The 26,566-nt window shown below is 40.9% G+C and overlaps 1 pseudogene; it reads right to left on the reverse strand.

The window, feature by feature from the left end:
* Positions 1–6,293: 6,293 nt before the first annotated feature.
* Positions 6,294–26,566, reverse strand: part of LOC101427725 (forkhead box protein I3-like) — a 41,500-nt pseudogene continuing 21,227 nt past the window's right edge.

Below are 26,566 nucleotides of genomic sequence, written 5' to 3' on the forward strand. Positions count from 1 at the left end.
GATAAGCTCATACAGGGCCTGCTAGCCTCCTCCCTGCCAGAGGTGGGGCTGAAGCTTAGGCTAGAGCTGCAGGCCATCTGGATGAAATGAACTGGTTCCTACAGTCACTGTGATTTTGGAAACTGGCTTCCCCTCAAGCTGGGAGTGGAGTCAAAATGGCAGCCACCAGCCTCTTTACCACTGGGTAGATTCACACCCCAGCTGTTCCCAGGGTTATATCTTAGCCAGCTGATTCTACCAATCAGTAGCCAAAATCGGCAGCCAACGTATCCTTCTCCCTTGTTTTTGGGAAATGGAGCTTCCAATTCCAGCCACAGAATATCTCCTAAGGTGTCTTGTGCCACCAGAGCAGGATAAACACCATCCTCTGTGGCTTGGCTGGTAATTTCCTGAAGAGGGTGGCTCAGGTCCCTCCAGCTCCCTCCTTGCTGAAGGTGTCACTGGGGCCTAGGCTAGAGGTGCAATCTGACCTGGATGGAAAGAAGCCAGTCCCTATCAACATTGTGATTTTCAGTCAGCCCTGCTTCCCCCATGCTAGGCACAGAGCCAAGGTGGCAGCTACTGATCTTTTTCTGACTTGAACAGGCTCAAACTTTAGCTCTTCTCAGGATTATACTCTAAATTTATTCATCAGTAGCTTAGTACTCTAAATTTATTCATCAGTAGCTTAGGTTGCTGCCCAACCATCTCTTACTCTCCCATTTTTAGGAAGTGGATTTTTCAATTCCAGTCGTAGAACACCTCCCAAGGCAGTTTGTACCTCTAGTGGAGGATGGGCACTGGTCTTCATGGTATGGACTGCTCTACTCATGAGTCCTCTTTGCAGATGGGCAGTCTCCTCCCTCCAGTCTTTCAAGTGTGTGGCAGGATGCTCTTCTGGGCTCTGGAAACCCCCCAAAACCTGCTCGAGAATCTCCAGATAGGTCTCGGTGTTCACTAATTGCTCTGTAGCAGGAGCTGACTCTAGGACCTCCTTTCTCAGCTGCCATCTTGCTGGTTCTCCTTTTTTGGACTTTTTGGACTTTTTTTAACATTGAGTTGCAGTTTTCTGAATACAAGTGCTTTACATCATTGGTTAAGTTTATTCCTGAATATTTGAGTTTTATTTGTCATATTTTATTTTCACCATTCTTTTGACACTTTTAGTTATTGTTATTGATACAATAATAGTTATTTTTATTGATTTCTAGACTCTCTACCAGGCTTCTCTCTCCTGTCTTTTCAGGCTCTAGCACACTTTTTAGTAGTTCCTAAAAATTGGGTCTCTTACTTAGAAATTTAAATCTCACCCTCATTGTTAAAAGACAGTCTTACTGGATATGTTTCTTGCTGGAATTTTTTCTCTTGTAGTATCTTAAATATTTAAGACCACTGTCTATTTGCCTTCATGGTTTCTGGTGAGAAATCAGCACTTAACCTTATTGGGTATCCCTTATAAGTTACACATTGCTTTTTTCTTGCTGTTCTCAGAATTCTCTTCATCTTTGGCATTTGATATTCTGATGATTATGTGTCTTGGACTTGGCCTATATGGATTTTTTCAGATGGGAGTACATTGTGCTTCTTGGACATGGATACCTATATCCTTCAGTAGGGTTGGGAAATTTTCTACAATTATTTCCTCACATATTCCTTCTGCCCCTTTCCCTTTTCTTCTCCTTCTGGAACACCCATGACACATATGTTTACATGCCTTTTGCTGTCATTTAGTTCTCTGTGTCCTTGTTCAATTTTTTCCCATTCTTTTATTCATCTCTTCATTTTGTATGTTCACTTTTAAAGGACATTTCTCCAAGTTCACCAATCCTTTCTTCTGCCTCCTCAAATCTACTATTACAAGATTCCAATATTTTTTTAAAGTTCATTTATTGCACCTTTCATCCTGATAAGATCTGTTCTTTTTCTATGTATGCTTTCAAATTCTTCTTTGTGCACATCTAGTTTCTCCTTGATATCCTTAATCTCTTTAACTATCTCATTGAATTTATTAAGGAGATTTGTTTGAATATCTATGATTAGTTGTCTCAACTCCTTTATGTCATCTGCAGGCCTTTCTTGTTCCTTTAATTGGGCCATAGCTTTTTGTTTCTTAGTGTGGATTGTAACTTTTTGTTGGTGTCTTGGCATCTGGACTACTAGATTATTTATTCTAGGTGCAGTTTTTCTCTTTGGTTTAGGACTTTCTGCCCTTCCTCCCTTGTTGGTTTTTCAGTAAGAGCCAAGATTGTAAATGGTGCTATAAGCTGTGGAGGCTCAAGCTGCCCTCATTGTGTCAGCTACTAAAGAAGCTTCTCTGAATGTTCTCCTTTGCCAGGGATAGGGAAATCCCTACTTTAGGTGCAGATGGACATGGAGGTGTGGGCAGCAATATATGCAGTGAGGGTCAAAAATGACCACAGTTGCCCTGGTAGACTTTATAAAAAAGATTTATTTATTTGTTTGTTTGTTTGTTTGTTTGTTTGTTTGTTTGTTTATATTTCTCTCCCCTTACCCCCCCCAGTTGTTTGCTCTCTGTGTCCACTCGCTGTGTGTTCTTCTGTGACTACTTCTGTCCTTATCAGTGGCACTGGAAATCTGTGTTTCTTTTTGTTGTGTCATCTTGTGTCAGCTCTCCATGTGTGCAGTGCCATTCTTGGGTAGCCTGCACTTTCTTTCGTGCTGGGCAGCTCTCCTTACAGGGTGCATTCCTTGTGCATGGGGGTCTCCTATGCTGGGGACACCCCTGCATGGCATGGCACTCCTTGCATGCATCAGCACTGCACATAGGCCAGCTCTACATGGGTCAAGGAGGCCCAGGGTTGAACTGCAGAGCTCCCATGTGGTAGGCGGATGCCCTATCCATTGGGCCAAGTCTGCTTTCCCTGGTAGACTTTTGATTTTCAGTCTGTGCCAGCCAAAGATACCTGCAGTTAGCTGGATAGGCTGGTGCAGAGCCTGCCAGCCTTATCCCTGCCAGAGGTGGGGCTGAAGCCTAGGCAAGGTCTGTAAGTCAATCTGGGTGAAACAAACTAGTTCCTAGTCATTATGATTTTTGGTTCTGGCTTCCCCTCATGCTGGGGGTGGAGTCAAAATGGCAGCCACCAGCCTTTTTACCACTTGGGTAGATTCACACCCCAGCTGTTCCTAGGGTTATATCTTAGCCAGCTGATTCTACCAATCAATAGCTCAAATCATCATTCAAATGTATCCTTCCCCTCTGTTTTTGGGAAATGGAGCTTCCAGTTCCAGCCACAGAATAGCTCCTGGGGCAGCTTGTGCTGCCAGAGTTGGACAATCATCTACCTCCCCAGCTTGGCCATTAATTTCCTAGAGAGGCTGGCACAGGTTCCTGCAGCTTCCTCCCTGCTGGAGGTGGCATTGGAGCCTAGGCTAGACCTACAATCTGATTCAGATGGAAGGAAGTAAATCCCCATCCACATTTTGATTTTCATTTCACCCCATGTCCCCTCATGCCAGGCACAGAGTTAAGATGGCAGCTACCAGTCTTTGTTGGACTTGGACAGGCTCAAATTTTAGTTGTTCTCAGTATTATAATTTTTTCCCTCTTAATTTACTTATTAGTAGCTGAACTTGGTGACAAACAATCTCTTCCTCCCCCATTTCTGGGAAGTGGAGCTTTCAATTCCTGATTCAGAAAATCTCCCAAGGTAGCTTGTGCCTTTGGTGGAGGATTGGCACTGGCCTCCATGGCGTGGAGTGCTCTACTTAAGAATCTTCTTTGCAGATAGGCAGTCATCTCCTATGGCCTCCTGGAGCCCCCCAAAAAGTGCTTCAGCTATCTCCAGACAGCTCTGGGTGTTTACTAACCGGCCTATAGCAGAATCTCCTTAGTCCACTGCCATCTTCCTGGTTCTTATATTTTTTAATGTAAGATTTTTTTGTGATCGATGTATCTTTTTTGAAAAAGGCAACAAAGAAAATTTATTTGGAATTTTTAGGAGCTCTCAATAGTTAAATCTATCTTAAAATAGAAAAACAAAGCATGAATACTCTCACTTCCTGACTTTAAGGTATATTGCTTAGCTACAATAGTAAAAACCGCATAATATTGGCATATATATAGACATGTTAATCAATGGAATGGAATTGAACATTCAGAAATAGATCCTCCCATTTATGGACAAGTGATTTTTGACAAGGTTGTCAAGCTCAACCAGCTGGGGCAGAGCAGTCTATTCAATAAATGGTGCTAGGGGAACTGGATAGCCTTATCCAGTAGAAAGAAAGAGGACCCCCATCTAACACCTTATACATAAACTAACTCAAAATGGATCAAACACCTAAATATAAAACCTACAAGCATAAGATGAACATAAACATCTTCAATGTTTTCTGTCAGGTGGTAGTTTCTTGAACCTTACACCAAAAGCACAAACAAGAAAAGAAAAAACATATTTATATAACTATGGGATTTATAAGATTTTACTAAGTATGGAATGAAATCTTTAAATCATAGAAGAAAATATGAGCAAAATTTTATTACATAAAAATAATAACCTTCATTTGCTAGAATATTCCTTGATAAAATAATAGAAACTATACATCTTGTTAAAAAAAATAAGCAGTCAAACATGAAAGTTATAGCTCAACAGACAATGTATTTTATGAACTCTTCCAAATTAATAAGAAAAAGTTGAAGACTACCATAAAAAATGAACAAAGATGAATCTAACTAGCCTGTATTAGATTTCTCACTGTTAAAACAAATACCACACAATGGATTTGCTTAATAAATAATTAACTGGCTCATGATTTCAGTTTCCTCCCAGCATCAGTATCTTCTGTCTCTCCTGCAATCTTTGGGATTTCTGGCTTTTCTCTGTCAAATGTTAATGCACATAGTGATGTCTTCTGCCTCCTTTTGGTTCTCTTGACTCAGTTTCTAGTTGCTCCCCATGGCTTTCTCTCTATGACCAATTGCCTTTATATCTAAGGCCTTCATAGATTAAGATCTACCCTCATTCAGTTTGGACATACCTTAAGTAATAACATCGTCAAAGATTCTATTTACAAATAAGCTCATATCCACAAGACCAGAGGTTGGGACCTGAACATGACTTTTGTGGGGGAAATGATTCAATCCCCAACACTCAACTGTATAAAATATATCCAGTTTGCAATAAATGCATTCCCCAGCTATTTTAATATGCTAAAAACAATGGTAATAGCATTTGTTAGAGAAAGGATGAAGAAATAGTCACTACCTTTCATTAAAACTGGGGACAAAATAGAGTAGCAATTTTGAAAGATATTCTGGAAATATTAATCAAAAGATTTAAAATATGCATATACTCTAAATAGCATTTTCTTTTCTAATGGCTTGTACTAAGAAAATAACACATTGGTTAAAGGAGAAATACCTCCATTCCAGCCCCTGTACATTTACTTTACTGTGGATACTGGCATTTTTGGTTTGTAAGAACTAGAATGCAAAGGTTATGAGCATCAGCACTGGATGTCTGGATCTGATTCTGGTTCTACAGTGTACTCTGTGTGACCTTGAGCAAGTGATCCAACATCTTAGAGATTCACTTTCCTCATATTGACAATGAGCAGTCATAATAAAATGTCACCTAGGGTTGTTGTGAGGATTAAATGAGTACCTGAAAAGTGTCTGGAACAGTGCCGGGCACACATGGCTTGCCTGGAGTTGACAGACCACTGCTATTAGTGAGTATTATGTACCAGATATTTTTGAGTATAAGTAGAGGTGGTTCTTGAGAAGGATCTAGATCAGCGATTAACAGTGTTTCCTAGTAGAGTGTTTAAAAAACTTTAAAAAGACTCAAAAAACAAAAAAGTTCAAGTTCTCATATAAAAACCCAGATATCTGACTTTTCTAGAAAACTCAGAATCCTGCTGTGCAGGAGGTAATCAGCTGCCCACAGCAGAATTCAGTTGTCCATTCTGAACAATGCCCAATGCTTCACTTGCCATCTGTCATTATTGTTAATTTTCCTACCCCACAACTTCACTGGTCCATGTTGATTAGCCCCTACACATTTGTGCTTGCAACCTTAGCATGCAGTTATGAAGAAATTAAGCATGGTCCCTGCCCTTCCATGGCTTATAGGCTGCTCTCCCAGAATAGAAGGCTATAATTGTCTCCCTAAGGAAGCCCTTCATCCGAGAAGCCTGTGAAATCTTGAGTTGTAGAAAGGATTATCAACAACCTTACTATTTTAAGTGTGGTCATGGGGTGCTCCATGGAAATGACCCCCAGACCTACTGAACAGACATCTGCATTTTAAGGAGAGCTCCTGGAATACACTGGAAGTCTGAGAAGCAGTCCTCTAAGCCCTTGGGGGGTAGATGAAGCTGTTGACCATGCTAAAGTTGAAGGAGCTGCTCTGGCCCCCACTGGCCCTAGCAAGGTAAGGGTTGTAAGAGGAACATCTCTGGCTGTTGGTACTGCCGCTGCAGTTACTCAGTTGCAGTTGGCTGACCAGATCTTGGAGATGGAGCTGGGGTGGGGAAATGGGCTGCTGGAGGGCAGCTGGACTCCTGCATCCCTAGGTGGCGGCTGCCAGGGAGAACTCTCTGGGTGTGGCTGCTGCTGACACCCAATGTGTTGAGGCTGCTGAAGAAGGCGTTGAGGCAAAAGGAGAGCTTGACTGGAGATGAGGCAGTACTCTTGGCGCCTCCGGAAGTTCCGGGAACTGAGGAGGAGGAGGGGCTGTCTCCTTCTGACTATGCTCACACCAGCCCCCAAACCTGAGGAGAACGCCTCTTTTGACTTAGGAGTCCCAGCTGTTATTGCGGAGCTGCCGCTGGCCTCAGCAAGGCGCTTTCGCTTCTTGAGGAAGTTCCCATTGTCAAACATTGTTTGCAGTTTGGGTCCAGGGTCCAGTAATTGCCTTTTCCTGGGTCGACGTCATCCCGGCGCACCTTCTTGAAGCAGTCCTTGAGAGACAGATTGTGGCGGATGGAGTTCTGCCAGCCGGCCTTTCTGAGCTAGTAGAAGGGGAAGCTGTTGGCTAAGAACTGGTAGATGTGGCTGAGGGAGCTTGCACTCGGGCGTTCTCTGGATGGCCATGGCATGAGCGCAGAGTACAAGAAGGGCAGGCGCACCATCCTCATCAGATCCTGGCGGCTGGCCAGGGACAGCCAGCCTAGCTGGCTGGTTGCCCAGGGCCCTGCGGGAGAGGCGTGCGCGGGTGCGCGAAGGGCCCCTGCGCGCAGGCCAAGGGAACGGTGGCAGACGTGGCTACGGGAAAGGCCCAGCGGTGCTCCCGGGGCTCCGAAGGGCATCTAAACCGGGCTTTTTGAACCACAGGAAGAGATTGGAGGTGGCGGGCGGGGGCGCAGCGTGGTCCGCCAGCCGATAGGGCGCCCTGGCAGCTGGGGACGCGCCCGGGGCGGCGGCGGGCTGCGAGGCCTGGCTGCGTGTACACACCGGAAGTTGTCCCTGCAGTACAGGACCATGTAGGCGGCCGTAGAAGGGTGCAGAGTGGCCGTGTCCAGGGGCGAGAAGGGTTGGCCTCGCCGCTTGCGTTAGAGCAACCCTTTGGAACCCCAGCCCGCGGCCCCTCCTCGGCCCTTACTGGGTGAGGGCTGCTTCTGGGGTGAGGACCCTGGTAGGATGGGTGCACCGGAGATATGTTGAATATTTTGTTTGTTGCTATGTGGGTCTCAGTCTTTCCAGAGAACATGGCTATGGCAAAAAGTCTCTATTTACAGCCCATAGAAATACGTTTGCCTGCATTTTTCTCAATATACCACCCACTATCAACACCCTATTCTAGTGAGAGATATTTAGAGAGATTGAAAGAACGTTCTTAAAATTGTATAGTAAATCCCAATTTTCAGCCATGACAGAGTACACTGTGTTATACAATCCCACAGTTCATTCTCTAGCTATTATTCTTGTTGTAAAACTTTAGAAATTAATAGGAAAGTTGGAAGCACATCATAGTATCTGTAACTAGAAGAGCTATTATATGGGAAGACAGTGGTTGAAAGGGAAAGCCTAAGATCATGTATACTACTAGAAAGATACCAAAAACTGAACATGGAACTGTATAGAATAGTGAAACCTCATGTGAAATAAAAATATGTGCAAAATTGCATGTTTGCTTTGTAACTGAAGAAATGTATGTTAATGTAACAAGATTTAATATCAGGGAAAACAACCCATCATGCTGAGTGAAAGAAACCAGACACAAAGTACTACATAATGTATGATTACATTTATATAACTTATAAATAATTCAACTTATAATATATAATTATAGTATTGGTTATGTAGGGCTGGGGTAGGATAGAAGGTTTAGGTGGTGATAGCAAATGGGTGTGGGTTTTTTCTTTCTGGAGTAGTGAAATTGTTCTAAAATCATGTGTGGTGTTGAATGCATAACACAGTGATTAAACTAAAAGCTATTGATTGTACACTTTGGATAGATTGTATGATATGTGAATATATTTCAATTAAACTGCTTTGCAAAAAGGTGTGATTATACTGACAGGAAGATAGTCAGGTTTTTAAACCTATTTTCTAACTGGTTTTCAGTAATAATTTTTCACTTGTCAAACTTATATATGTTCTGGTTTGATGTCCTTAACTAATATATGTAATTATATAATTTATTCCATCGTGTGTTCTTCTACTCCCTCTCTCGTGTTACTGCAATATATTACAAAATGATATAGCTCCTAATATATATTTATGTGATGCATGTTTTAAATTTTCTTTATAGGGACTTCCGGCAAGATGGTGGCTGAGTGAGCTTGCCTTGCCGTCTCTCCTGGGAAGAGGCAGCTGGGCACCGCTGGAGGTTCTCCGGAACCAGGCTTTTTCAGGATTTTTTCAGGGCAGGAAGTGTCTGGACATCGATTTGGTGGGAAGGTAACGGAAAGGACTGGTGTATAAGATATAAATTGGGACTTTTCAGGAGGGGGAGGCAAGATGGTGGCTGAGTGAACTTCCCGGTTACTAGCTCCTGGGGGGAATTGGCTGGGAGGCGTCGGAGACTCTTTGGGACCGGCTGTTTCAGGATTTTTCCTGGTCCGGAGGTGTCTTGACATCGATTTGGAGGGAAGGTAACAGAGAGGATCCATCTGTGAAATATACACGGAGATCCCAGCTACGTGTGGAGGATTCCCTCCTTGGGTAGGTGGAGCCGAGGCAGCTAGCACCGCGCGGAGCCCCGGCGGGCGGCGGCCAGGGTAGCCGAGTCCGGCCGAGCCCGGCTGAGCCGCGGCGGGCGGAGGGGCGGAGCCCAGCTGAGCTCGGCCGAGCCCAGCCGCGCCGCGCCGGGCAGCGGGCGGGAGAGCCGAGCCCAGACGAGCCCAGCCGAGCCCAGCCGAGCCGCGGCGGGCGGCGGGCGGGGGACCGGAGCCCAGCTGAGCCCAGCCAACCCTGGCGGCGGGGTTTATGTTCTTTGGTTTATTTTTTTTATTTTTTTTTATTTTTTATTTTTTGTTGTTGTTGTTGTTGTTCTTTTTTTTTTTTAATCCTCTCTTTCTTGTCCCCAATATTCTTCTTATACTATTTTACCTTAACAATACAATAGGTCCTACAGGAAATACCTCACATTTGCTGTGTTTCCTCACCCTCCACTGCCTCATTTCTCTGTGAATAGATTTAGTCTATCTACACTATCCCCTTTCCCCTACAACTTGATATCCTCCACCATCTGCTATCTCTCCTATATTCCATCTCCCTTTCTTTGATCCACAAAGTGTCTAACTCTTAATTTCTAATACCTGTGTTTAGTTTTCCATCTGGTATTCGTCCCTGAAACTATTACCTTTCTTTTCTCTTTCCCTCTCTCACGAAAACAATAGATTCTTAGTACGTACCACATTCCTCCCATATTCAGTCGTCTACCTCATTATAGGTACTTTCCTACTACTATAACTCTACACAATTTACATGATCTAACCGCCATCCTCCCAGAACTCATATTGTTGCTTTGTAAACATATATCACCAATACTACTTCACACTTTTTCCTTCCTTACACAATTGACTTTCCCCAGCACTAATACTTTCCTTTAAAGTGAGCTTAACTAGCAATAAGAAATTGGAATAAGAAGAACAAAGTGACAAAGAGAAGATATAACACTTATGCAAAAACAACAGCTAATTAATCTCCAAGACTAGACAAAGAAGCTAAGGAACTGATTAAACCCGTCAAAAAAAAATGTTGACAAGACAGCGACAAAAATCTACAAACCAAACCAGTAATCAGGAAAACATGGCTGAATCCAATCAACAAACTGAAAATCAGGAAGGGGGGCAGGACTTCGCACAAGCAATGAAAGATCTCAGAACATTTATCACCGACAAATTTGATGAAGTAATGAAAGAGGTTAACAGCGTGAAGACAACACTTGGAGGGGAAATTGCAGACATATGCAAAAAGATAACAGATATGATGGGAATGAACACCACAGTTCAAGAAATCAAAAATACACTTGCAGCAAATATCAGCAGACTAGAAGAGGCAGAGCAGAGAATTAGTGATGTGGAAGACAGTGCATTGGAAATCAAACAGATAGTAGAAGTGGTCAATAAAAAGGTAGAAAAAATCCAGATAGGACTTAGGGACCTGAATGATAACGCAAAACGCTCAAACATACGTATTATAGGCATTCCAGAAGGAGAAGAGAAGGGAAAGGGGTCAGAAGGAGTGTTGCAGGAAATAATGAATGAAAACTTCCCAAATCTACTGAAAGAGACAGATGTACATATCCAAGAAGCACAGCGCACTCCACTGGTCATAAACCCCAAGAGGCCCACGCCAAGACATATACTTGTCAAATTATCCAATGCTCAAGACAAAGGAAAAATTCTAAAAGCAGCAAGAGAAAAGAAAACCATCACATACAAGGGAAACTCCATAAGATTAAGTGCTGATTTCTCATCTGAAACGATGGAGGCAAGAAGGCAGTGGTATGATATAGTCAAGGTACTAAAGGAAAAAAATTTCCAACCAAGAATACTCTATCCAGCTAAACTAGCATTCAAAAATGATGGAGAGTTCAAAATATTCACAGATAAACAGAAACTGAAAGAGTATATCAACAAGAAACCTCCCCTTCAAGAAATTCTTAAGGGAATTCTGCAGGAAGAAAGGAAAAAACAGGACAGTCAGAGATGGAGGAGAGTGTAAAAGCAACAAGAAAGACAAAAATAGAAGAGGAAAATAAAATAATACAAACAAAATATAAGAAACACAAATCCAACCAAAATATGGCTACCATAAATAACTCTCTAAACGTAATAACACTGAATGTCAACGGATTAAACTCACCTATCAAAAGATTCAGACTGGGACACTGGATAAGGAAATACGACCCATCTATATGCTGCCTACAAGAGACACATCTTAGACCCAGAGACTCATGGAGGTTGAAAGTGAATGGCTGGAAAACAATCATACAAGCAAACAACAACCAAAAAAAGGCAGGAGTAGCTATATTAATATCAGACAAAATAGACTTTAAATGCGAAACAATTGTGAGAGACAAAGAAGGATACTATATTTTAGTGAAAGGGACAATTTGTCAAGAAGATCGAACAATCATAAATATTTATGCTCCTAACAAGGGCACCTCTAAATATGTGAGGCAAATGCTGGAAAAACTAAGTGAAAGAATAGATGCATCTACAATTATAGTGGGGGATTTTAATACACCACTATCAACTCTGGACAGAACATCTCAAAAGAGAATCACTAAAGAAACAAAAAATTTGAACAGTATATTAGAAGAGCTGGATCTAATAGACATATATAGATCATTACACCCAAACACAGCAGGATATACATTTTTCTCAAACGCACATGGAACATTCTCCAAGATTGACCATATGCTAGGCCACAAAGAAAGGCTTAATGAATTCAGAAAGATCGAAATCATACAAAACAATATCTCTGACCACAGTGGAGTCAACCTGGAAAATTGCAAGGGACAGAGACCCAGACTTCACACGACAATTTGGAAATTAAACAGCACACTCTTAGAAAAACAGTGGGTCAAAGAGGAAATCTCAAAAGAAATCAATGACTACCTTGAAACAAATGATAATGATAACACAACATACCAAAATTTATGGGATGCAGCAAAAGCGGTACTGAGAGGGAAATTTATAGCCATAAATTCATATATCAAAAAAGAAGAAAGAGCAGAAATTGAAGAACTAACTGCACATTTGAAGGAATTAGAAAAACAACAACAAAGTAACCCAGCAGGAAGAAGAAGGAAGGAAATAACAAAGATAAGAGCAGAACTAAATGAAATAGAAAAGAAGAAAGCACTTGAAAAAATAAACAAGACCAAGAGCTGGTTTTTTGAGAAGATCAACAAAATTGACAAACCTTTAGCGAGACTAACAAAGAAAAAAAGAGAAAAGATGCAAATACACAAAATAAGAAATGAGAAAGGTAATATCACCACTGACCCCACAGAAATAAAGACATCATAAGAGGATACTTTGAAAAACTATATTCCAACAAAAATGACAATTTAGAGGAAATGGACAAATTCCTAGAAATACATAAGCAGCCCATACTGACGAAAGAAGAAATCGATGATCTTAACAAACCAATCACAAGCAAAGAGATAGAATCAGTCATTAAAAATCTCCCAACTAAGAAGAGCCCAGGGCCAGATGGCTTCACAGGTGAATTCTACAAAACATTCCGGAAAGAAGTAACACCAATCCTGTTGAAACTATTCCAAAAAATCGAAACAGAAGGAACACTGCCTAATTCCTTCTATGATGCCAACATTACCCTAGTACCAAAGCCAAACAAAGACACCACAGGAAAGGAAAATTACAGACCAATTCCTCTAATGAACCTAGACGCAAAAATACTTAACAAAATACTTGCTAATCGTATTCAACAACACATTAAACGAATTATACACCACGACCAAGTGGGATTTATTCCAGGTATGCAAGGATGGTTCAACATAAGAAAATCAATCAATGTAATACACCATATAAACAGATTGAGAGAAAAAAACCACATGATTATATCTATAGATGCAGAAAATGCATTTGACAAAATACAGCACCCCTTCCTGATAAAAACACTCCAAAAGATCGGAATACAAGGAAACTTTTTGAACATGATAAAGAGTATATATGAAAAACCTAAAGCCAACATTGTTTACAATGGCGAAATCCTGAAATCCTTCCCTCTAAAATCAGGAACAAGACAAGGATGCCCATTGTCTCCGCTCCTATTTAACATTGTCTTGGAAGTACTGGCTCGAGCACTGAGACAAGAACCAGATATAAAAGGTATTCAAATTGGAAGGGAAGAAGTCAAAATTTCATTATTTGCAGATGACATGATCCTATATATAGAAAACCCTGAGAGATCTACAAAAAAGCTCCTAGAACTCATAAATGAGTTTAGCAAAGTCGCAGGTTATAAGATCAATGCGCAAAAATTAGTAGCATTTCTATACACCAATAATGAGCAAGATCAGGAGGAAATCAAGAAACAAATACCATTCACAATAGTAAATAAAAAAATCAAATACTTAGGAATAAATTTAACTAAAGAGGTAAAAAACTTATACATCGAGAACTATACAAGATTGTTCAAGGAAATCAAAGAAGACCTAAATAAATGGAAGAATATTCCCTGTTCATGGATAGGAAGACTGAATATTATTAAGATGTCTATCCTACCAAAACTGATCTACACATTCAATGCAATCCCAATAAAAATCAACGCAGCCTTCTTTAAGGAACTAGAAAAACTAACTATGAAATTTATTTGGAAAGGAAAGAGGCCCCGAATATCCAAAGACATATTGAAAAAGAAAAACGAAATAGGAGGAATCACACTTCCTGACTTCAAAACATACTACAAAGCTACAGTAGTGAAAACAGCATGGTACTGGCATAAGGAGAGACACACAGACCAATGGAATCGAATTGAAAGTTCAGATATAGAACCTCATGTATATAGCCATATAATATTCGATAAAGCCACCAAACCCTCACAACTGGGAGAGAATGGCCTATTCAACAAATGGTGCCTGGAGAACTGGATAGCTATATGTAGAAGAATGAAAGAGGATTACCATCTCACACCTTATACAAAGATCAACTCAAGATGGATCAACAACCTAAATATAAGAGCCAAGACCATAAAGACCTTAGAAAGCAGTGTAGGGAAACATCTACAGGACCTTGTAATAGGAAATGGCTTCATGAATATCACACCAAAAGCACGAGCAGCAAAAGAACAAATAGATAAATGGGACTACCTCAAAATTAAAGCCTTCTGCACCTCAAAGGAGTTTGTCAAGAAAGTAAAAAGGGAACCCACACAATGGGAGAAAATATTTGGCAACCATATATCTGATAAGAGACTTATAACTTGCATATATAAAGAACTCATAGATCTCGAAAACAAAAAGATAAACAACCCATTTAAAAAATGGGAAAAAGATTTAAACAGACACTTCTCCAAAGAAGAAATATAAATGGCTAAAAAGCACATAAAAAAATGCTCCAAATCCCTAGCTATCAGGGAAATGCAAATCAAAACTACAATGAGATACCATCTTACTTCCATAAGATTGGCAGCCATGAAAAAAACAGTAGAATACAAATGCTGGAGAGGATGTGAAGAGAGGGGAACACTCATCCATTGCTGGTGGGAATGCAGAAGGATCCAACCATTCTGGAGGACAGTTTGGCAGTTTCTCAAAAAATTATCCATAGATTTGCCATATGACCCAGCAATACCACTGCTGGGTATATACCCATCAGATCTGAAAACAAGGACACAAACCGATATATGTACACCAATGTTCATAGCAGCATTGTTCACCATCGCCAAAAGTTGGAATCAATCCAAAAGTCCATCAACAGATGAGTGGATCAATAAAATGTGGTATATACACACAATGGAATACTACTCAGCTGTAAGAACCAATACACTACAATCGCACGTGATAACATGGATGAACCTTGAGAATCTTACGTTGAGTGAAGCAACCCAGGCATTGAAGGACAAATACTATATGACCTCAATGATATGAAATAAGTTAACTGCCTCAGAGAGCTAGAGTCTGGAAAAGTGGCTTACTGGAAATTGGGGGGTGGAGGAAGGCTGTGAGTTAATGTCTGTAGGGGTGGAATCTGTGATGAGCTGGGGGTAAGTATGAGCACAAAGAAGGGACAAAATGGGGGCAAAGGGTTACGTTCGGGTGGAGTTTTCTGGGTTTGAGGGGGGCTGGGAATGGGAAGAGGGGTAATATGGTCCAAGAAATAGGTGGGAGGGAGGGGCAACATACAAACATGGGAGAGTGCCAGAAGTTCATTGAGAACTAAATGTTGAGTAAAACGTATCAAAGTATAAGTAGGAGGGTTACCTGGTTAGGACGCTCAGGGGGTATGGTCTGATGTGGGACGGACTCCGGAGGGAATAGCTGAAGGCTCATTTTGCCAAGGTGGGTTCTACCATTGGGTGGGGTGGACCCATATCCTGGGGAAGACTAATGCCGTCGAATAGAGAGAACTGTATCTCTCGTGAGAAAGGACGGCTCCCAGGGCATTAGATTGGCAGGCGTTGTGGGCCCTAAGGGGAGGGGAAAATGGACGTGCAATGGATGGAACAAAGGTAAATAAGGGGGCAAAAGAGGAGTTATGTGAGAGTACACAAGGATGAATATGAAACAGCTAATATTACACCAAAAACATATAGGGGACGACAGACTAATAATGAAAACCATAAGACAAAACATAGGATAACTAAAAAATTTAGAAAACTGTACAACCTAAAGTATGGACCACATAGTAAGCACAAATGTTACCTTGTTTGAAAACTATAGTTTCGGAATCTGTACATCACTTTCAGGAAATATGATATGAATAAGTTAAAAGATTATTGCTGTGGAATGGAAAAGGTTTTATGGTGGATCTGGGGAAATACTGTATATTGTATATATGAATTTTGGTGATCTAAGACTCTTCTGAAGCTGACATTATGTTGGGATTCACTTTACGGTAAGTTTTGGATCACAGAGTGGTTCAACAATGGCAGCGGAGGAATACTGATAAGGGATGTTATTGACAGGATATATATGGTTGACAGGGAGTTATACAGGGCATATGCCCAGGGCATATGGTAATGTCTATATATACTCATAGTGGAAACAATTAAAAACAACAGCTGGGGGGGTACTGGGCTCCTGGCCAGGGGGTCACTGTTGTGGGCCCTGGGAGAGCAGCAGCAATCCTCCAGGTGCAACGGCAAGAACCAGGAAGGAAGGAGGGCCCAACAGTGGGCTCTTGATACTAATGGCTACACTTTTGAGCCTATGCACCTGCAATAAGAACAAGGCCTAGAGTAGCATTGTGCCTGGGGGTTTCCTCCTGACAGCCTTCATGTTACTCAAATGTGGCCACTCTCACAGCCAAACTCAGCGTGTAGATGTGATGCATTCCCCCCAGCATGGGACACGACACCCGGGGATGAGCCTCCCTGGCACCGAGGGATCACTACCACATACCAGCTGAAGAAGCAACTAGAAAATGACCTTGAATTAAAGATTCAATGTGGAACAGCAGAATATACCTGTCTACATATAATAACATGACTTCGGGAAGCGGTTTGACCTAATGTAAGGGGGAAATGGAAAGGAGAAATGAGATTATAAGGCTGTGAGTCTCTAAAAAAGAGTCTGGAGGTTGTCAGAAGGAATATCCCTATGTACAACTCAACAGAGTCTAAGAGACAGATAAGGTAGATACAACCCCAGGTATTGGTTCTTTTGAGGGATAAAGAGACCCATGATTTCTATGGTCATGGCAGAAGGGGTTCACTGCCATGACAGATGGCCCTTCTTTGGAGCTGGTGTTTCTGCGTGATGGAAATGGACTCAGAGGGGATCTCTTTTCACAAGACTTGCATGCTACTTTATTGGAATTGTAGTTGGTGCTGGGTTTAAGATATATGTAGGGGATTTGAATCTCTGGACTGATAATATGACACCCAGGCCCAAAGCCTCAACAGACTTCAGCTCCTACACTTTGACTTATTGGACTTACTCCACTCAGCTAACATGGAGTTGAAGAAGGTCAACCACCACAACATGGAGCCTAGAGTGTCTACAACTAGAAGCGGGAAGAGTGCATCCAGTACCCATGTGCAATCTAAGCCCTCACTTGACATAGGTGTGCAATGGACACAACCAATCCAATGTCCACAGAGAAAATGTGGAATGGGTGTGGGAACGGTAGCCATGGGGGCTGCTGGGTGTGGGGAACGGGAGGAAGAGATGAGATGTGGAGGCGTTTTCGGGACGTGGAGTTGTCCTGGATAGTGCTTCACGGACAATTATGGGACACTGTAGATCCCCCCAGGGCCCACTGGATGGAACGTGAGAGAGTCTGGGCTATGATGTGGACCATTGACTATGGGGTGCAGTGATGCTCAGAGATGAACTTACCAGGTGCAATGGATGTATCATGATGATGGGAGAGAGTGTTGCTGTGGGGGGAGTGGGGGGCAGGGGCTGTGGGGTTGAATGGGACCTCATATTTTTTTTTTAATATAATTTAAAAAAAATAAATATTTTTTTAAAAAAATAAATTTTCTTTATATTTACCATTTCATTGTATTGAAAGTACAAATTCTCTACACATTGTTCTTGAACATTATTCTTGCAAAATTGAAAATTAGAATATTAATATCTACTGCCTGAGTTACCTCCTGAAAACCTTCTTACTCAAATATGGCCTCTCCCTAAATCAAAATTAGCATATAAACTCACTACCTAACCCTTGGTGTGGACACTACACTTGGAGTGAGGCATTCCTGGCACTGAGGGCTTATTTTACCAAGTGCCGATGAGCAATACATTTTGAAAAACACCTTGACGTCTCGCAGCTTGGGGTGTTTGGGATGCGGTCGCGGTGAGCTGGTGCTCCGGCCAGGCCGAGACGCTGCACGGGCCTCCAGTTTTGACTGCCATGAACTTGCTGTAGGATTCATTGTACAGCAGTTTGTCTTGGATGGATTTCTCGGAGTGGAACTATCAAAAATGATAAATTATCTTCAGGAACAACCATATTTTTCTGCTGAAACTCAACTTTTATGAAGGCTTACCGGAGTACCTCCATGATGAAATTGAGATAAGAAATCCATGAGTCTCAACTGGCTATGCTCAAAGAAAGAAAATAGAGGCGGGGCAAGATGGTGGCTGAGTGAGCTTACCTGATAATATCTCCTGCAAAGAAGTGGCTGGGCAGCATTGGAGGTTCTTTGGGACCAGGCTGATTCAGGATTTTTGCAGGACAGGAGGTGCCTGGACATCGATTTGGTGGGAAGGTAACAGAGAAAATACGTCTATAAATATACACGGAGGTCCCGGCTGTGCCGGCGGAAAGCTCCCTCCTTGGGTGGGTGGAGCCATGGCACCAGGTGCTGCCATGGCGGTTTTTTTTTTTTTTTGGAGGCTCTGCAGTACTGGGGAATTCATAAGCCCTGAGCAGCCTATTCAGGGGTTAATAGGACAGGAGGCGCTTGCAGACCGATTTGGGGAGACAAACGGGAGTTTTATTGCGAAGCAGGGGAATTTTTGATTGCGCACACAAACAATAGCTCTTCCACCTAGAGCCTCGGTGCCCCCCTAACCCAGCTGCCGAGCTGCAGTGGACTTAAATTGATAGCAATAAAGAGACACCACCAGGGTCTGGCAGGGTGGGAGACGTTTGGAAGCTGATTAGGGGAATATTTTGCGAAGCGAGGGAATTTCGGGTTTGGACTCTGTTATTAGCATTTCCGGCTGGAGCCCCACCCCCGGGCCTGGCTATTGATCTGCGTCATTAAATTGGCTACAGTGTAGAGGCACCCCAGGTGGCCATTCTGGGGAATCACAGGGTCACAGGGTGGGAGGGGTCCTGAAGTCAATTGGTGATACATCCACAGAATAGACCCCAGTGAGTGAGTGAATTGTGGGGTCAGACATACAGGATAGAGCTTGCGGATGTGACCTCACCCATAGGTCTGGTACTCAGCTGCGGGGATCCCTGAAGGCTGTGATGCACTGCGGTGCTCTAAGGCTCCCTGTTAACCAGACTTGAGGTTGCCACGTCTGAGTCCCCTAAACCCTGGTGGCCCACACCCCAGAGACTCACATCTCTTGAGTCTTCAATATCTCAGAATTTCCATCCCTGAATCCACCATGCCCTGAGGTCCATCTGAGGTCCTTGAATGTAATAGCCCTCAAAATTTGCGTTTTTTCATTTATGTTTTGTTTTTATTTTTATTCTATTTTATTTTTTATATTTTTAATGTTCTGATTGCTAACATTGCATTATCCCTTAGACTTTTCTCCCAGCGTATCCCCCAAAGTCTTTTTTTTTTTCAGTTATTTAGGGTTTGTTTTTTTTTATTGGTATTGTGGCTGTTGTGGTTGGTGTATATCTTTTTTCTCTTTTCCCTATCTGTTCCCAGCCCTTTACCCACCCCCTTTTTCTTTCTTCTTTCTTCTCTCTTTTTTTTTCCCTCTCTCTCGTCCCTCATTTTCTTCTTATTTTATTTTATCTTAACTATACAATGGTGCTGTAGGGAACACCTCACATTTGCTGGGTTTCCTCATCCTCCACTGCCTCATTTCTGTATGAATAGATTTTGGCTATCTACACTATCCCCTTTCCCCTACATCTTGAGAGCCTCCATCATCTACTGTCTCTCCTATATTCCACCTCCCTTTCTTTGATCCACAAAGTGTCTAACTCTTAATTTCTAATACCTTTGTTTTGTTTTCTGTCTTGAAACTATTGCCTTTCTTTTCTCTTTCCCTTTCTCATGAAAACAATAGCTTCTTAATTCAGACCATATTCCTCCCATATTCAGTCGACTACCTCATTATAGGTACTCTACCTACTGCTATAACTCTACACAATTTACATGAATCTAACATCCATCCTCCCAGATCACATATTGGTGCTTTGTTAACATATATCACCAATACTACTTTACACTTTTTCCTTGCTTACACAATTGCCTTTCCCCGGCCCTAATACTTTCCTTTAAAGTGAACTCAACCAGCAATAAAAAATTAGAATAAGAAGAACAAAGTGACAAAAAGAAGATATAACACTTATGCAAAAACAACAGCTAATTAATCTCCAAGACTAGACAAAGAAGCTAAGGAACTGATAAAACACGTCAAGATAAAATGATGACCAGACAGCAACAAAAATCTACAAACCAAACCAGTAATCAGGAAAACATGGCTGAATCCAATCAACAAACTAAAAATCAGGAAGGGGAGCAGAACTTCACACAAGTAATGACAGATCTCAGAACATTTGTCACTGACAAATTTAATGAAGTAAAGGAAGAGGTTAAAAACATGAAGACAACACTCGGAGGGGAAATTGCAGACATATGCAAAAAGATAACAGATATGATGGGAATGAACACCACAGTTCAAGAAATCAAAAATACACTTGCAGCAAATATCAGCAGACTAGAAGAGGCAGAGCAGAGAATTAGTGATGAGGAAGACAGTACATTGGAAATCAAACAGATAGTAGAATTGGTCGATAAAAAGATAGAAAAAATCCAGCTAGGACTTAGGGACCTGAATGATAATGCAAAACGCACAAACATACGTATTATAGGCATTCCAGAAGGAGAGGAGAAGGGAAAGGGGTCAGAAGGAGTGTTGCAGGAAATAATGGCTGAAAATTTCCCAAATCTACTGAAAGAGACAGATGTACATATCCAAGAAGCACAGCACACCCCACTGGTTATAAACCCCAACAGGCCCATCCCAAGACATATACTTGTCAAATTATCCAACACTCAAGACAAAGAGAAAATTCTAAAAGCAGCAAGAGAAAAGAAAACCATCTCATACAAGGGAAGCTCCATAAGATTAAGTGCTGATTTCTCATCTGAAACGATGGAGGCAAGAAGGCCATGCCATGATATTAAAGGAAAAAAATTTCCAACCAAGAATACTCTATCCAGCTAAACTAGCCTTCAAAAATGATGGAGAGTTCAAAATATTCACAGATAAACAGAAACTGAAAGAGTATATCAATAAGAAACCTCCCCTTCAAGAAATTCTAAAGGGAGTTCTGCAGGAAGAAAGAAAAAGACAGGACAGGCAGAGCTGGAGGAGAGTGTAAGAGAAACAAAAAAGACAAAAAGAGAAGAAAAAAAATGCAAACAAAATATGACAAACACAAATCCAATCAAAATATGGCTAACACAAATAATTCCTTGAAAGTAATAACACTGAATGTCAGTGGGTTAAACTCACTTATCAAAAGATTCAGACTGGGATATTGGATAAGGAAATATGACCCTCCATATGCTGTCCACAAGAGACACATCTTAGACCCAGAGACTCATGGAGGTTGAAAGTGAATGGTTGGAAAACAATCATATAAGCAAACAATAACCAAAAAAAAAAAAGGCAGGAGTAGCTATATTAATATCAGACAAAATAGACATTAAATGCGAAACAATTGTGAGAGAAAAAGAAGGATACTACATTTTAGTGAAAGGGACAATCTGTCAAGAAGATCGAACAATCATAAATATTTATGCTCCTAACAAGGGCGCCTCTAAATATGTGAGGCAAATGCTGGAAAAACTAAGTGAAAAATTAGATGCATCTACAATTATTGTGGGGGATTTTAATACACCACTAACAATTCTTGACAGAACATCTCAAAAGAGAATCACTACAGAAACAAACATTTGAACAGTATATTAGAGGAGCTGGATCTAATAGACATGTGTAGATCATTACACCCAAACACAGCAGAATATACATTTTTCTCAAGTGCACATGGATCATTGTCCAAGATAGACCATATGCTAGGCCACAAAGAAAGGCTTAATGAATTCAGAAAGATCGAAATCATACAAAGCAATATCACTGACCACAGTGGAGTGAAGCTAGAAATTTGCAAGGGACAGAGAGCCTGATTTCACACGACGATTTGGAAATTAAACAGCACAATCTTAGAAAAGCAGTGGGTCAAAGAGGAAATCTCAAAAGAAATCAATGACTACCTTGAAACAAATGATAATGATAACACAACATACCAAAATTTATGGGATGCAGCAAAAATAGTACTGAGAAGGAAATTTATAGTCATAAATTCATATATCAAAAAAGAAGAAAGCAAAAATTGAACTAACTGCACATTTGAAGGAATTAGAGAAACAACAACAAAGTAATCCAACAGGAAGAAGAAGGAAGAAAATAACAAAGATAAGAGCAGAACTAAATGAAATAGAAAATAGGAAAGCACTTGAAAAGATAAACAAGACCAAGAGCTGGTTTTTTGAGAGATCAACAAAATTGACAAACCTTTAGCAAGACAAACAAAGAAAAAAAAAGAGAAGATGCAAATACACAAAATAAGAAATGAGAAAGGAGATATCACCACTGACCCCACAGAAGTAATGACTATCATAAGATTTACTTTGAAAAACTATATTCCAACAAAAATGACAAATTCAGAGGAAATGGAAAAATTCCTAGAAACACATAAGCAGCCCATATTGACGAAAGAAGAAATTGATGATCTTAACAAACCAAACACAAGCAAAGAGATAGAATCAGTCATTAAAAACCTCCCAACTAAGAACAGCCCAGGGCCAGATGGCTTCACAGGTGAATTCTACAAAACATTCCGGAAAGAACTAACACCAATCCTGCTGAATCTCTTCCAAAAAATCGAAACAGAAGGACATTGCCTAACTCCTTCTATGATGCCAACATTATCCTAGTGCCAAAGCCAAAGACACCACAAGAAAGGGAAATTACAGACCAATTTCTCTAATGAACCTAGACACAAAAATACTTAACAAAATACTTGCTAATCGTATTCAACAACACATTAAACGAATTATACACCACGACCAAGTGGGATTTATTCCAGGTATGGAAGGATGGTTCAACATAAGAAAATCAATCAATGTGATTCACCATATAAACAGATTGAAGGAAAAAAATCACATGATTATATCTATAGATGCAGAAAAAGCATTTGACAAAATACAGCACCCTTTCTTGATAAAAACACTCCAAAAGATAAGAATACAAGGAAATTTTTCAAACATGATAAAGAGTATATATGAAAACCTACAGCCAACATTGTTTACAATGGAGAAATCCTAAAATCCTTCCCTCTAAACTCAGGAACAAGACAAGGATGCCCATTGTCTCTGCTCCTATTTAACATTGTCTTAGAGGTACTTGCTCGAGCACTGAGGCAAGAACCAGATAGAAAAGGCATTCAAATTGGAAAGGAAGAAGTCAAAATTTCATTATTTGCAGATGACATGATCCTATACATAGAAAACCCTAAGAGATCTACAACAAAGCTTCTAGAACTCATAAATGAGTTTAGTAAAGTCGCAGGTTATAAGATCAATGTGCAAAAATCAGTAGCATTTCTGTACACTAATAATGAGCAAGATCAGGATGAAATCAAGAAACAAATACCATTCACAATAGTAAATAAAAAAATCAAATACTTAGGAATAAATTGAACTAAAGATGTAAAAAACTTATACACTGAGAACTATACAAGACTGTTCAAGGAAATCAAAGACCTAAATAAATGGAAGAATATTCCTTGCTCATGGATAGGAAGACTGAATATTATTAAGATGTCTATCCTACCAAAACTGATCTACACTTTCAATGCAATCCCAATAAAAATCAAAACAGCCTTCTTTAAGGAACTAGAAAAACTAGCTATGAAATTTATTTGGAAAGGAAAGAGGCCCCGAATAGCCAAACACATATTGAAAAAGAAAAACGAAATTGGAGGAATCTCACTACCTTCAAAACATACTACAAAGCTACAGTAGTGAAAACAGCATGGTATTGGCAGAAGGAGAGACACACAGACCAATGGAATTGAATTGAAATTTCTGATATAGAACCTCATATATATAGCCATATAATATTTGATAAAGCCACCAAACCCTCTCAACTGGGAGAGAATGGCCTATTCAACAAATGGTGCCTGGAGAAATGGATAGCCATATGTAGAAGATTCAAAGATGATTACCATCTCACACCTTATACAAAGATCAACTCAAGATGGATCAAAGACCTAAATATAAGAGCCAAGACGATAAAGACCTTGGAAAGCAGTGTAGGGAAACATCTACAGGACCTTGTAATAGGAAATGGCTTCATGAATATCACACCAAAAGCACAAGCAGCAAAAGAACAAAAAGATAAATGAGACTTCCTCAAAATTAAAGCCTTCTGCACCTCAAAGGAGTTTGTCAAGAAAGTAAAAAGGGAACCCACACAATGGGAGGAAATATTTGGCAACCATGTATCTGATAAGAGACTTATAACTTGCATATATAAATAACTCATATATCTTGAAAATTAAAAGATAAACAACCCATTTAAAAAATGGGAAAAAGATTTAAACAGACACTCCTCCAAAGAAGAAGTACAAATGGCTAAAAAGCACATGAAAAAATGCTCCAAATCTATAGCTTTCAGGGAAATGCAAATCAAAACTACAATGTGATACCATCTTACTCCATTATGATTGGTAGCTATGAAAAAAACAGAAGAATACAAATGCTGGAGAGGATGTGAAGAAAGGGGAACACTCATCCACTGCTGGTGGGAATGCAGAAGGATCCAACCATTCTGGAGGACAGTTTGGCGGTTTCTCAAAAAACTAACCATAGATTTGCCATATGACCCAGCAATACCACTGCTAGGTATATACCCAGCAGAACTGAAAACAAGGACACAAACTGATATATGTACACCAATGTTCATAGCAGCATTGTTCACTATCGCCAAAAGTTGGAATCAACCCAAATGCCCATCAACAGATGAGTGGATCAATAAAATGTGGTATATACACACAATGGAATACTACTCGGCTATTAGAACAAATACACTACAAACACACGTGACAACATGCATGACTCTTGACAACCTTATTTTGAGTGAAGCAACTCAGGCATTGAAGGAAAAATACTGCATGACCTCAATGATATGAAATAAGCAAGCTTCCTCAGAGAGCTAGAGACTGGAAAATAGGCTTACAGGAAATTGCGGGGTGGAGGAAGGATGTGAGGCGACGTCTGCAGGGGTGGAGTCTATGATGAGCAGTCAGTAAATATGAGCACAAAGAAGAGATAAAATGGGGGCAAGGGGTTGCCTTTGAGTGGGTCTTTGCGGGTTTGAGGGGAGCTGGGGATGGATGTATGGGAAATATTGCCCAAAAAATTAGGGGGAGGGAGGGGCAACATATGAACATAGGAGAGTGTCTGGTGTTGGTTGAGAGTAAAATGCTGAGAAAATCGTATCAAGATACCTGTTTAGGATGCTTGGAGGGGATGGTCTGATGCGGGACGGACACCTGGGGAATGTCTGCATGCTCATTTTGCCAGGGTGGGTTGTACCATTGGGTAGAGACCCAAGTAGTGAGAGTTGGGGTGGACCCACATCCTGGAGAGGACTAATGCCATCAAATAGAGGGAACTGTATCTCTCGAGAGAAAGGTTGGCTCCCAGGGCATTAGGGCAGTTGAGCAAGTCAGGCCCTGAACACTGTTGCAAGTATCTCTGGATGTGGCTCCTCGGGAAATGGAGATTGGCTGTCGCTGTGGGCCCCAAGGGGAGGGGAAAATGGATGTTGAATAGATGGAACCAAGGTAAATGTGGGGGCAAGAGAGGAGTTTCACGAGAGTACACGAGGATGAATATAAAACATGTAATATTACACCAAAAACATATAGGAGATGACAGACTAATAATGTAAACCATAATGTAAAACATAGGATACTAAAAAATTTAGAAAACTGTAAAAGTAAAACTGCCTAAAGTATAGACCACAATGTAAGCAAAGATGTCACCTTGTTTGAAAGCTACTGTCTTAGATTCTGTACATCACTTTAAGTAAATATGATATGAATAAGTTAAAAGATTATCGCTGTGAAGGGAAAAGGTTTTATGGTGGATGTGTGGGAGTACCATATATTGTATATATGAATTACTGTGATCTAAGGCTCTTGTGAAGAGAAGCTCAATAATTAGGAAAAAAGAAAAGAAAAAGATAGGATGTACAATTTTTCCAAGTCAATATGTACTCTAGATCTAACCTTTAAACTCATTGCTATATTCCATTTTACTAATAAGGGAACCTGACATTATATTGGGCTTCGCTTTTCAGGAAGTTTTGGATCACAGAGTGGTTCAACAATGGCAGCGGAGGAATACTGGTATGGGATGTTATTGACAGGCTATATATGGTTGACAGGGAGTTATACAGGGCATATGTCCAGGGTGCATTGATATGTTTGGATATACTCATAGTGGAAACAATTAAAAACAACAGCTTGGGAGTAGTGGGTTCCTGGCCCAGGGTGCTCTGTTGTGGTCCCTAGGGGAGCAGCGGCAGTCCCCCAGGTGGAATGGTAAGAACCAGGAAGGAATAAGGGTCCAACAGTGGGCTCCTGATACTAATGGCTATGCTTGTGAGCCTATACACCTGAAATAAGAACAAGGCCTAGAGCAGCACTGTGCCTGGGAGTTTCCTCCTGACAGCCTTCATGTTACTCAAAT

Source organism: Dasypus novemcinctus, chromosome 19 (assembly GCF_030445035.2).
Source record: "Dasypus novemcinctus isolate mDasNov1 chromosome 19, mDasNov1.1.hap2, whole genome shotgun sequence".
In the NCBI taxonomy this organism is placed as follows: domain Eukaryota; kingdom Metazoa; phylum Chordata; class Mammalia; order Cingulata; family Dasypodidae; genus Dasypus; species Dasypus novemcinctus.